The 14,044-nt window shown below is 45.5% G+C and overlaps 1 non-coding gene and 1 pseudogene across 1 annotated transcript; both read right to left on the bottom strand.

Moving 5' to 3' along the window:
* Positions 1-209: 209 nt before the first annotated feature.
* Positions 210-408, bottom strand: LOC115170282 (U2 spliceosomal RNA). The gene has a single exon (XR_003871029.1). It is a non-coding gene; the product is annotated as a U2 spliceosomal RNA (small nuclear RNA).
* A 12,793-nt stretch (positions 409-13,201) lies between these two features.
* On the bottom strand, positions 13,202-13,358 carry LOC115170283 (uncharacterized; annotated as a pseudogene).
* Positions 13,359-14,044: the final 686 nt, after the last annotated feature.

The following is a 14,044-nucleotide window of genomic DNA, read 5'->3' as shown; positions in this document are numbered from 1 at the left end:
TCCAACCGGCACAAGGGGAAAATCTAAAAGTTTGAGAACGGCACACTTGACTGCCTTCTCTTTGCAGGTAAAATGGAGGGAAACGGGGGACCCCATGAAGGGCGCTTCGCCCTTCTTTCACTTTGAATGTTTCTTCTTTTTTCTTTCCCTCTTCTTCTGCTAGCTGTTCACATAGCTTTGTGTAGTTTTTTTCCTTGACAATGGGAGAAAAGTGTTGCACCGTTCCCGGAGGTACTGCAATACCGGGTCGATGCGTGGAGCGGACGGAGCAAGCCCCATTTCCGACTCCATATTAAATGAATTTTTCGAACAGTGTCCCCCAATGGGAGACATATCAGATATTAAACTGATAAGAAAAGATTTTTTTTTTTTTTTTAAGTTTGTCACATTTCCTTTAAAAACAGCTAATATTTTTTACATAATTTCATACATATAGAAGCGGCATGAAAGCATAAAACACAGCATTTGAAAATTACATTTAAATTTGTTAAGTACATGTTACAACCATCAATAAATGTACTATTAATTGTAAAAAAACAAAATCTGTAGAAGCCTTAAAATGTGTATAAATGATTCAACAAGGTAAAACATTTTTAAGACATGAAAAACATGTTATAAAGTCACTTTGTTAACCTCTATGGGCTAGGTGGGACGTTAGCGTCCCACTCTATTCAACAGCCAGTGGAAGAGCGTGGCGCGGAATACGAAAACCTCAAAAATGCTATAATTTCAATATTTCAAACATACGACTATTTTACACCATTTGAAAGATAAGACTCTCGTTAATCTAACCACATTGTCCGATTTCAAAAAGGCTTTACAGCGAAAGCAAAACATTAGAATATGTTAGGAGAGTACATACACACAAATAACCGCAAGCATATATGTCACAAAAACCCAAAACATAGCTAAATGCAGCACTAACCTTTGATCTTCATCAGATAACACTTATACAATACATGCATGATTGTACAATACATGCATGTTTTATTCAATCAAGTTCATATTTATATCAAAAAACAGCTTTTTACATTGGCGTGTGATGTTCAGAAATTGTATTCCCACCGAAAACCTCCGGTGAATTTACTAAACGTTAACAAAATAAACGTTGACAAAATGCATAACAATTATTTTAAGAATTAGAGATACAGAACTCCTTTATGCAATCGATATGTCAGATTTTAAAATAGCTTTTCGGCGAAAGCACATTTTGCAATATTCTGAGTATTACCTTTGCTGTTCTTTGTCAGAATGCACTCCCAGGACTTCTACTTCCACAACAAATGTTGTTTTTGTTCCAAATAATCCATAGTTATGTGCAAATACCTCCGTTTTGTTCGTGCGTTCAGGTCACTATCCAAAGGGTAACGCGCGAGCGCATTTCGAGACCAAAAATTTCAAAATGTTCCATTACGTACTTAGTAGCATGTCAAACGCTGTTTAAAATCAATTTTTATTGTGTTTTTCTGGTAAAATAGCGATAATATTCCAACCGGACATGGCTGTATTCATTCAAAAAGGAAGAGAAAAAATGGCAGTCTTGTGAACACTCATTTCCAATCTTTTAGTCACCGGGCAGACCACTGACAAACTCTGCTCCTGTTATCTGCCCAGAGACAGGAGACACCTCAATCCGCTTTCTGAACGCTTTAGAGAGCCAATGGAAGCCTTAGAAAGTGCTTCATAACCCCACGGGCACTGTAGTTTCGATAGAGAAGCAAAGGGAGAACTACAAATTCGCAGACAGGCCACTTCCTGCTTGGAATTTTCTCCGGTTTTTGCCTGCCATATGAGTTCTGTTATACTCAGACACCATTCAAACAGTTTTAGAAACGTCAGTGTTTTCTATCCAAATCTACTAATAATATGCATATTCTCGTTTCTGGGCAAGTGTAGTAACCAGTTTAAATCGGGTACGTTTTTTTATCCGGACGTGAAAATACTGTCCCCTAGCCCATACATGTTAACCTCTCTGGGCCAGTGGGAAGCCTACTCCCACCTACTCAACAGCCAGTGTAATCCCGTGGCGCGATATTCAAATACCTTAGAAATGCTATTACTTCAATTTCTCAAACATATGACTATTTTACACCATTTTAAAGACAAGACTCTCGTTAATCTAACCACACTGTCCGATTTCAAAAAGGCTTTACAACGAAAGCAAAACATTAGATTATGTCAGCAGAGTACCCAGCCAGAAATAATCAGACATCCATTTTTCAAGCTAGCATATAATGTCACATAAACCCAAACCACAGCTAAATGCAGCACTAACCTTTGATGATTTTCATCAGATGACAACCCTAGGACATTATGCTATGCAATACATGCATGTTTTGTTCAATCAAGTTCATATTTATATCAAAAAACAGCTTTTTACATTAGCATGTGACTAGCATTCCCACCGAACACTTCCGGTGAATTTACTAAATTACTCACGATAAACGTTCACAAAAAACATAATTATTTTAAGAATTATAGATACAGAACTCCTTTATGCACTCGCTATGTCCGATTTTAAAATAGCTTTTCGGTGAAAGCACATTTTGCAATATTCGGAGTAGATAGCCCGGCCATCACAGGCTAGCTATTTTGACACCCACCAAGTGTGGTACTCACCAAATTCCGATTTACTATTAGAAAAGTTTGATTACCTTTGCTGTTCATCAGAATACACTCCCAGGACTTCTACTTCAATAACAAATGTTGGTTTGGTTCCAAATAATCCATAGTTATATCCAAATAGCGGCGTTTTGTTCGTGCGTTCAAGACACTATCCGAAGGGTAAAGAAGGGTGATGCGCCCGACGCGTTTCGTGAAAAAAAATGTCAAAATATTCCATTATCGTACTTCGAAGCATATCAAACGGTGTTTAAAATCAATTTTCACGCAATTTTTCTCGTCAAAAAGCGATAATATTCCGACTGGGAGTCGTTGTTTTCGTTCAAAGAGAGAGAAAGTAAACATGGTGTCGGCTCGTGCACGCGCCTCCAGTCTCATTGTCCTCAGATCGACCACTTACAAAATGCGCTAATGTTTTTCAGCCAGGGCCTGCAAAGCCACCATTCATCCTTCTGGCGCCTTCTGAGAGCGTTAGAAAATGTCACGTCATGCCAGAGATCCCCTGTTTTGGTTAGAGATGATCAAGAAGGCCAAGAAAAAGTCAGAGAGAGCGCTTCCTGTTTGGAATCTTCTCAGGTTTTGGCCTGCCAAATGAGTTCTGTTATACTCACAGACACCATTCAAACAGTTTTAGAAACTTTAGGGTGTTTTCTATCCAAATCAATCAATTATATGCATATTCTAGTTACTGGGCAGGAGTAGTAACCAGATTAAATTTGGTACATTTTTTATCCGGCCGTGCAAATACTGCCCCCTATCCCCAACAGGTTAACTTTCTGAACATTCGAGACGTGTAGTCCACTTGTCATTCCAATCTCCTTTGCATTAGCGTAGCCTGTCAACTATGTGTCTGTCTATCCCTGTTCTCTCCCCTCTGCACAGGCCATACAAACGCTTCACACCGCGTGGCCGCTGCCACTCTAACCTGGTGGTCCCAGCGCGCACAACCCACGTGGAGTTCCAGGTCTCCGGCAGCCTCTGGAACTGCCGGTCTGCGGCCAACAAGGCAGAGTTCATCTCAGCCTATGCTACCCTCCAGTCCCTCGACTTCTTGGCGCTGACGGAAACATGGATTACCACAGATGCTACTCCTACTGCTCTCTCCTCGTCTGAATACGTGTTCTCGCATACCCCGAGAGCATCTGGCCAGCGGGGTGGTGGCACTGGAATCCTCATCTCTCCCAAGTGGACATTCTCTCTTTCTCCCCTGACCCATCTGTCTATCTCCTCCTTCGAATTCCATGCTGTCACAGTTACCAGCCCATTCAAGCTTAACATCCTTATCATTTATCGCCCTCCAGGTTCCCTTGGAGAGTTCATCAATGAGCTTGACGCCTTGATAAGTTCCTTTCCTGAGGATGGCTCACCTCTCACCTCTGCACATCCACTACAGCCACCACCTCCACTACCACCGGCTCTACAACTGCCTCCTCCACGACCACCGGCTCCACAACCACCTCCTCCACCACCACCGGCTCCACCACCACCTCCTCCACCACCACCTCGGCAACTGCTGTTCCTTCCACCTGGCGCTTGGAAGCCCAGTCCGCGACCGCCATCTCCCTCCTTTCAGCCCTGACCTTATTGGCCCAGGAGGAGGGGCAGCCGCGGATGAGGTGGGACCGCTCGCCACAGAGGTTGCACGACCTTCCGTTCGTGCACTCCTCGTAGCGGTGGCCCACCTCCTAGCACTTCCTGCAGACAACCTTTTTACAGGTGTTTGCAAGGTGGCCATGTTCACCACACTTACGGCACAGCTTGGGCTGGTCCTGGTAGCTAACATGGCCCCTGTTCTCTCCGAGGACTATGGTGGGTTGAAAGCCATCCCATCCACCATAGTCCGTCAGCTTTGTCACTTCAAACATCGCTGTGAGGGACCCCTGGGTGTTCAAGGCGTTCTGGAGTTGCCCCCAGAACTCGCGCAGGAAGCTGGCATTGGCAAAACTGACATTGAAGCCTTTCCCATAGCGGAGGGCTAAGATGCAGTTTACCTGCGCGGGATGGAAACCAAGTTTTTGGGGGGGGCTGCGAAATCCAATCGGGATAACTCCATTCTTTTTCCTCCCTTCTCCGTTAACTTCTATGGGCTGCGGGACACAGCCAGTGAAATATCAGGGCAGGCAATTTCAAAACAAATTCTCATAATTCACATTTCTAAAACACAACTATTTTACACCATTTTAAAGATACACTTTACCTTAATCCAACCACATTGTCCGATTTCAAAAAGGCTTTACGGTGAAAGCATGAAGTTAGATTGTTAGGACACAGCGTCAACAAAAACCACACAGCCATTTTCCAAGCAGGAGAGGCGTTACAAAAACCAGAAATGCAGCCAAAATTAAGCACTAACCTTTGACGATCTTCATCAGATGACACTCCTAGGACTCAATGTTACATAATACATGTATGTTTTGTTCGATAAAGTTCATATTTATATCCAAAAACCCCATTTTTACATTGGCGCGTGATGTTCAGAAAATATTTTGCCTCCAAAACTTCCGGTGAATGAGCACAACAATTTACAAAAATACTCATCATAAACTTTGATAAAATATTAAGCTGTTATTCAAAGAATTATAGATAAACATCTCCTTAATGCAACCGCTGTGACAGATTTCAAAAAAGCTTCACGGGGAAAGCACACTTTGCAAAAATCTGAGTACTGCGCTCAGAAAAAGACATCAAGCAATACAGATACCCGCCATTTTGGAGTCATCTAAAATCATAAATAGCATTATAAATATTCATGTACCTTTTGATCTTCATCAGAATGCACTCTCAGGCATCCCAGGTCCACAATACATGTTGTTTTCTTCGATAAAGTCCATTATTTATGTCCAAAAACCTCGTTGTTTGCACGTTCAGTAAGCTACTCCAAATGTAGGAAGTGCGCCAAAAATGTCACGACGAAAAGTCAAAAAAATTTATATTTACGTTCGTAGAAACATGTCAAATGTTGTATAGCATCAATCTTTAGGGCCTTTTTAACATAAAACTTCAATAATATTCCAACCGGACGATTCCAATGAACTCATGTGCTTCCCTGAGTCAACAACTTCCAACTTCCTTTGTTCGTTCTCTGTTCATCATAGACTCCTCAAACAACTTTCTAAAGACTGTTGACATCTAGTGGAAGCCATAGGAAGTGCAAAATGAACCCTAAGTCACTGTGTGTTGGATAGGCAATGACAGGAAAGAGACTACAAGCACCAGATTTCCCTCTGGTTTTTGCCTGCCATATGAGTTCTGTTATACTCAGACATCATTCAAACAGTTTTTGAAACTTCAGAGTGTTTTCTATCCAAATCTACTAATAATATGCATATTCTAGTTCCTGGGCCCGAGTAGTAGGCCGTTTAATTTGGGTACGTTTTTCATCCGGCCGTGAAAATACTGCCCCTACCCCAGAGAAGTTTTAAGATTGTGCTCCTAATCTCAGCTCGTTACCTGTATAAAAGACACCTGGGAGCCAGAAATCTATCTGATTGAGAGGGGGTCAAATACTTATTTCCCTCATTAAAATGCAAATCAATTTATAACATTTTTGACATGCATTTTTCTGGATTTTTTTGTTGTTATTCTGTCTCTCACTGTTCAAATAAACCTACCATTAAAATTAGACTGATCATTTCTTTGTCAGTGGGCAAACGTACAAAATCAGCAGGGGATCAAATACTTTTTCCCCTCACTGTAACCCCTTACAACATCTAAATTAACCACAACCCTAAACCCCCCTTCCACCTCTCCCGAGCAGCATGCTGCCCCCACTTCCTCTTCATCCTCCCCCTCACTATCAATCCCTGTCTTGACCATGTTCTGCCTGGTTTCCCACAGCCCCCGTTTAAAGAGGCTGATGATAAGCCAGAGCAGGAACCTATCCCTATCCGTCCCCCTCGCTCTCCCTATGCCTCTCTCTAACCTAGCCCACGTCAGAACAAAATCCCCTCGCTAACAACACCTGTGCCCTAGCCCATACTACTCAGGCAAAGGCACAGTCCCAAAAGACATGGCGCACTGTCTCCTCCCCGCCACAAGATGGTCTTGGGCAGGTGGGGGATCGCGCCAAGCTATGCCGGTACATATGAAACGTACCGGCAAACACTTGTGGAGGCTCAACCAATTCAGGTCCTTGAGCCTGTTGTCCAGGCCCCGCGCCTGCACTCCCTCCCAGACCACTGCCGGGACGCCCACTACAGGTGCCAGACAAAGTGCCTGTCTGACCTTCTTCGTACAACTGCCTGTGATCTAAACCTACTCGGGCAACTTCAACCTCGGGGTGCGCACGCAGCCACTTGGACGCATGGCCAAAGTGCCACGGCAATGGGTAGATACAGAACTCCTTTATGCAATTCCCTATGTCAGATTTTAAAATAGCTTTTCGGCGAAAGCACATTTTGCAATATTCTGAGTACATAGCTCGGCCATCACGGCTAGCTAATTTGACACCCACCAAGTTTGGGGCTCACTAAACTCAGAATTACTATTAGAAAAATTGGATTACCTTTGCTGTTCTTCATCAGAATGCACTCCCAGGACTTCTACTTCAACAACAAATGTTGTTTTGGTTCCAAATACCTCCGTTTTTCGTGACAAAAAAAATAAAAAAATTCCATTACCGTACTTAGAAGCATGTCAAACGCTGTTTAAAATCAATTTTTATGCTATTTTTCTCGTAAAATAGTGATAATATTCCAACCGGGCAACGTTGTATTCATTCAAAGGCTGAAAGAAAAACTTTGAGAAGTCTCGTGAACGCGCATCTCAGTCTCACTGTCCCCCAGGCTTACAACTTACAAACTCTGCTGCTGTACTTTGCCCAGAGACAGCAGACTCCACTTTCTGGCGGCTTTAGAGAGCCAATGGAAGCCTTAGAAAGTGTCACGTTACAGCACAGATGCTGTAATGTCGATAGAGATGCAACAGAAGGACAACAAATTGTCAAATTGTTATACACAGACACCATTCAAACATTTTTAGAAACTTTAGAGTGTTTTCTATCCAAATCTACTAATTATATGCATATTCTAGTTTCTGGGCAGGAGTAGTAACCAGATTAAATCGGGTACTTTTTTTTATCCGGCCGTGAAAATACTGCCCCCTATACCAAAGAAGTTAAAACCTCTTGCTTCTAGGCGTTCCACTAGCGGAACCCCTAGCCAACAGTCAATGGGCGCGAAATACAAAACATCAAAAATCTAATAATTCTAAATTCTCAAACATACGACTATTTTACACCATTTGAAAGATACACTTCTCCTTAATCACACCACATTGTCCGATTTCAAAAAGGCTTTATGGTGAAAGCAAAACATTAGATTATGTTAGGACATAATAAGGCTACCACGCCAGCAAAAAAACTACAACACAGTCATTTTCCAAGCAAGGGTAGCCGTCCAAAAGCAGAAAACCAGCTAAAATTATGCACTAACCTTTGACGATCTTCGTCAGATGACACTCCTAGGACATTATGTTAGACAATACATGCATTTTTTGTTCTATCAAGTTCATATTTATATCCAAAAAACCCATGTTACATTTGCACGTGACATTCAGAAAATGTATTCACCCCAAAATGTCAGGTGAATGGGCACATCAATTTACAGAAATACTCATCATAAACGTTGACAAAATATATAACAATTAATTAAAGAATTATAAACTTACTCCTTTACGCAACCGCTTTGTCAGATTTCAAAATAACTTTACGGAGAAAGAACATTCTTCAATATTCTGAGTACTGAGCCACATCATCAATCCAAGCTAAATAGTTAGCCGTCCAGCCACGGCATCCACAAAACTATGAAATATGTTTTAAAATATTTTCTTATCTTTGCTGATCTTCGGCTGAATACACTCGGAAAACTCTCCCACTTCCACAAGAAATGTTCATTTGTTCGATAAAGATCACCATTCCAAAATGCATGAAGCGCTTCTATCCACCGTCGACGAAAAGTTAAAGTTCCCTCAGCGTTTGTAGAAACAGGTCAACCCATGTTCACAATCAATCTTTAGGGTGTTTTTAACGTAGAATTGCGATAATATTAAAGCCGGACAGTAGCACATTCATTACAGAAGAAAAAGAAAAATGGCTAACCGTTCGTGACCGCACATGAGGTAATGAAGTGACCCCAGCCAGACCACTTACTGTTCCGGGTATTATTCAATCAAATTGCATTGCAGAAGCCTCAAACAAGGTTCTAATGACTGTTGACATCTAGTGGAAGCCTTAAGAAGTGCAATATGACATCAGACACTGTAGTTTCAATAGAACATAATTTGAAATGACTACAACCCTCAGTGCCCACTTCCTGGTTGGATACTTCTCAGGTTTTTGCCTGCCATATGAGTTCTGTTATACTCACAGACATCATTCAAACAGTTTTAGAAACGTTAGTGTTTTCTATCCAAATCTACTAATAATATGCAAATATTTGACTCTGGGCCCGAGTAGTAGGCTGTTTAATTTGGGTACGTTTTTCATCCGGCCATGGAAATACTGCACCCTATACCACACCAGGTTAAAGGCAGCCCTCTATCTTATACCCAAGCGATGGAGTCCCTGATCAACTGTAGGTTCCATCTAATAGAGCGGCCCTCTACCCCACACCTCTGATCCTCGTGGACGACGTAGGGAAGGGCTGTGTGCAACCGGTCTGCTAAAACCTTTGCAAGTATCTTGTAATCTACGCACAGCATAGTCAACGGCCGACAGTTGCCAAGGTCTGTTACTTCACCCTTTTTATAAAGAAGGGACAGCACACCAACAGCCATTGATCCCTCCGGGAACCCCGTCTCAAGGATGGCCTTCAAGACTTCGAGGACTACTGGTCCAAGTATACCCCAAAACTTGAGAGAAAACTCGGCCGGCAACCCATCCATCCCAGGCACCTTCCCTTTTCCCATCCTCCTAAGAGCGCTCTCAACCTCTTCTAGAGAAATCTGAGCCTCCATCGCTTCTCTAATGTCCTCTGGCAATCGCCGGTACAAGTGTTCTAAAAACACATTTCCCTGCTCTACGTCTACTTCCCTCTCCTTATTAAATAAACCTCGGAAATGGTCAGTTGTCACCCTGACCATCTCCTCCGGCTTTCTGACTATACTACCATTTTCTTCCCTAACCCCATGCATTACCTTCCTACTCTGTCTGCCCCTAACTGACTAGAAGAACATAGCGGAAAAGTCTTGTTGTGTTCTAAAAAGCAATTATGCACACGCTCCAGGAAAGCTTGAGCCTTCTGCTCCTGCAGCTCCCTGAGCTGTGCCTTCAGGGCTGCGGATCTCTCCCAGTCAATCGACCCGCTGAGGTTGCCTGCCTCGTACTCGAGTTCGATCAACCATTGGATACGATCCACCTCCCTCCATTCCTCCCTTTTTTTCCTCCTGCAATATCCTATTATAAAAACCCTACTCCTTACCTTAACTAAATCCCACCACTCTAACAACCCCTCACACATGGACCGGAGGCCTTCAAGCCCCCGAAAGAAACCAAAAAGGCATCAACGAAAGCTTGCTCCTCCAGCACATCCCGATCTAATTTCCAGTACCCCCTACCGAAGAGGCAGACTGGTGACCCCACCTGCAGGAGCACCCCATCGTGATCTGAAAAGAAAACAGGCAACAGCTGACCCAAAGACCTGGATAGAAAATTGTAGTCAAGCCTACGAGCAACCCCCCGAGAGTTGCGTCAAGTGGGACCAGCCATTGTCGGAGTAGTGTGCAGGCCTCCATCAACCAGACCATGGCAAGCCATTAGCCCGGTGATGGCGCCTGCACTGCTATCCCCCCTACCCCTAAATCTATATTAAAATCACCTATCACCAAGTGCCTATTTGTAACACACAGGGGCGCCAGACAGTCCACCATCTCCCTCCTGTCTGCCGCCACCTGTGGCCCATACACCCCCACTAACCTATACCTACTATTCCTAAAAGTGACATCCACCCCAAAACCCTGCCCTGCATCACAACAAAAGTGCCCTCTATTTTCACCTGCCTATTCCCAAACAAAATCCCCACCCCCGTTGAATGAACCCCACCTATACCCCAAACTGACTCCCCCTTGTCCCACTCCCTCCTAAACCTATTTACATCCCCACCATCCCTCAGGTGAACCTCCTGTAAAAAACAAACATCAAAACCCACCCCCTCTAAAAAACTGAACCGCCCTCCTCTTAACAAAATCCCTCAAACCCCTTACATTTAAACTAACAAAAGTAACAGAAATATCCATTATAAATTAAAACAAAAACAGGAGACTCACCCGATGCTCATCCGGCGGGGACGTCTTCTCCTCTCCTGACGTCCCCCCGTCCTCCTCCATCTCTCTAACCCAGGATGCAGGCATGGTGTTAGGCCTCTGAGTGGCCTGCATCCTGGGTTTCCCACCAAAACCCTCCATTTCTCCCTCCCTGTAGCCTGCCGGGCTGAGAATTGGGGACCCCGTCTGCCCAAACAGGAGTTGAGATTCCCCCCCAACGACCAGCCCTGAAGCCACACCTTGGGAGTCACCCTCCACCAAGTGTTGAGGGGCTGAGAAAACCAGCGAGGACAAAGAATCCCTCATCACTCGCTTGGCCCACCCTCACTGTCTGTCGAGCGCCCCCTCTTCCCTTTCTTCTTCGGTGTTGGAGGTAACGGGGAGACACCACCCCCCTTCCCCGCCAGCTCCTCCACCAATCCCCTCATTTCTTACGAGGGTGCTCGACATGCTCTCTCTCCACCACCCCACCCCCTCCTCCACAGGCCCTGCCACCGGCACCCCCTCCACCACCTCTCCCTCCACTGTTGCTCTCTCTCGCTCCTCCACTCCCTTGCTTCCTTCCTCCCCTTCCAGTTATTCTGCTCCTGTGTCTTGTCTTTCCCCTTCTCCTCCTGCTACTGCTCCTTGCTCCTCCTCCTTCCGTGCGTCCTTCCCCTCTGGGCCCGTGCTGCAGACGGCCTTCCTTCCCCTCTTCCCCATCCCCCTCGCCTGCTCCCCCCCCAGCTGCAGACTCATATGACCTCTGACGAGCCGGGCACTCCCGCCACAGGTGTGCTGAGGAGTCACACCCGTGGCACGCCTTAGGCACGTCGCAGTCCCTCGCCTCGTGCTCCCCAGATCCACAAAATCTGCACTTTCTTGTGCTGCACGAGGTGAGGATGTGATCGTAGGCCATACAGCGCCTGCAAAACGGAGGCTGACGGGCATAATACAACGTCCCCCTGTCAGCCCCCAGGGAGAACATCGCCGGAGTTTGGAGGTAGCCACCCAACCCCTTCGGGTCCTCTCTGAGCAGCGCCTGGAAACCTCTCCTCCCTTCCCAGAAGCCCAGGGAGTCCCTGAAGAGCCTTGCCGAGGAGACATTGTCCATGTACCGCCCCAGAAAAGTCCTCACCTCTTCGTCCTTCACATGGGGGTTATACATGTTTACTGTGACCACCAGGAAATTGCTTTTTCCCAGGCTGGTCACCTCATAATGGCACATCGGTCTGTCCTTTCCCACCTCTCTGGCCTTCTTCAGCACCTCCTCGTACTTCTCTTCCTTGTGGAGCGTCACGTCGAAAGCCGCCTCCACTGGATTCGCCTGGAGGCACAAAACATCCCCCACCTCCAACTTTAGGATGCCAATCAGGATTGTTCTCCCGAAAGTCTCCCTCCCGAACGGCTCCATGTCCTTGTTCCTCCAGGCAAACCTCACTGTGTTTGCTATCCCGATCCCAGGCATCTTTGCTGGTGAAATAAGAGCCATTTTTCCGAAAAAAAATGAGCCACTCCCTCGACAAAAAAAAAAGATCTCCTTAAACAGAAGCCACTGTAGAAAAATAAACTGTAAACAGAACATTTTTCCCACCTAGAAAATGTTTCCTGCTCACCTACCTTCGACCTTTTGACTCAGCGAGCTCTGGGGCACCTCGGTACCAAGCTTGATCTAAGCCAAAAGACCGAGAAGCGATAACCCACAAATTGACCCCTGCACCCGCTGGGCACTCAGTGGTTTGGCAAAAGTTGGCTCCTCCCCACCCAACGTTTCCCTTGCGACAGGCAGGTGTTTCTTTTAAAAAGTTGCAAATGCGTCTTTAAGTCACTAGCTCTTTACGCCTAGTGCGACTATTTGTTCAAAGCCCGGCAAATACGGCAGTCGTCGTCGTCGGGCTTGAACTCAATTGCCCAAGCGACTACTTTGAGTGGAAAAATACGTAAGTGTTCCTCTCCACAGAAGTAAAAAACGAAAGGCTTGTGCATAATGAAGAGAAACCAGAGTCGTATGGAAGTCAGAGGTCGGGGCCCGAGACACACTCTGTGCACTCTAGGCCGGGTTCCCGCGGGTGGTCCCCGAACCCACTCTTCTAAGTTTGAGGGCTGTGGGTAAAAAGTCACAGACAGACAGACACAATCCTGGTGAAGTGATTGTATTTTTTGGGGGGGTCAAAAACAGACGCACACACAATCCTTGCCAATATTTTTTTTATTGAAAAAAAAAATATTTTATGGAGGGAAACAGGGGACCCCATGAAGGGCGCTTTGCTCTTCTTTTTTCTCTTCTTCCGCTAGCTGTTTACATAGCTTTGTGTATTTTCTTTCAATGACAATGGGAGAAAAGTGTTGCACCGTTTCCGGAGGTACTGCTATACCGGGTCGATGCGTGGAACGAACGGAGCAAGCCCCATTTCCGACTCCCTGTTCGAAAAATCCATTTAATATGTAGTCCCCCGATAGGGGAACATAAGAACAGAATTTTTTTTGGTGCACTCTAGGCCGGGTTCCCGCGGGTGGTTAGGGTCCTCCTAAGCTGGCCTCTCTGCGGCCAGCTTACAGGGGCCACGCGAATGGACGAGGCACGTGGTGCTCGGCCCTGTCTGCTCGTTCGGCACTGTTTGGTAGTTGGACGCCATCCGGCACGCTTGGCTGCCCTCTTGCACATTGATGCACCACTGTCCTCCCCGTGTAGCATGGAGGTCGTGGGGACAAGTGCTGCCCGGGGTCACTTTGACCCAGCCCGGGGACAGAGGGGGAACAACAACCATACCCAAAAGGCACAATATCCACAACCAAGGGAAGGTAGTGTAGGAGGAGGGGGGGGGGGCGTTTTTAGAATCCATACCCAAACTCACACAGGGCCCAAGGGCAGTACGGGGGGCAGACTGGCCGTTCGCACACAGTGTCCTGCCCCGGAATGTTGAGTCTGTGAGGACTGTGTCAGGACGTTACACTAGTGTCTACCACCACGTCTCAGTTATCCAACACTTAATGTTGTATCCAACTTACTAATACAGGGAAGTACTTATATGTCAGGTTGGGTTGTTACAACAGTTTACATGTATCAACACTGGGGAAGAGGTATCAGCTATATCTAGCGTGACTATTACGGGTCACCTGTTCATCTTTGTTACAACAATGCACTTGTCTCTATGTGTGCATCTGTACCGAAAGCACAGTGTCA

Source organism: Salmo trutta, chromosome 31, assembly GCF_901001165.1.
Source record: "Salmo trutta chromosome 31, fSalTru1.1, whole genome shotgun sequence".
NCBI lineage: Eukaryota > Metazoa > Chordata > Actinopteri > Salmoniformes > Salmonidae > Salmo > Salmo trutta.
Note: the sequence above shows the minus strand (reverse complement) of the source record. Positions and strands in the feature narration are given on the sequence as shown.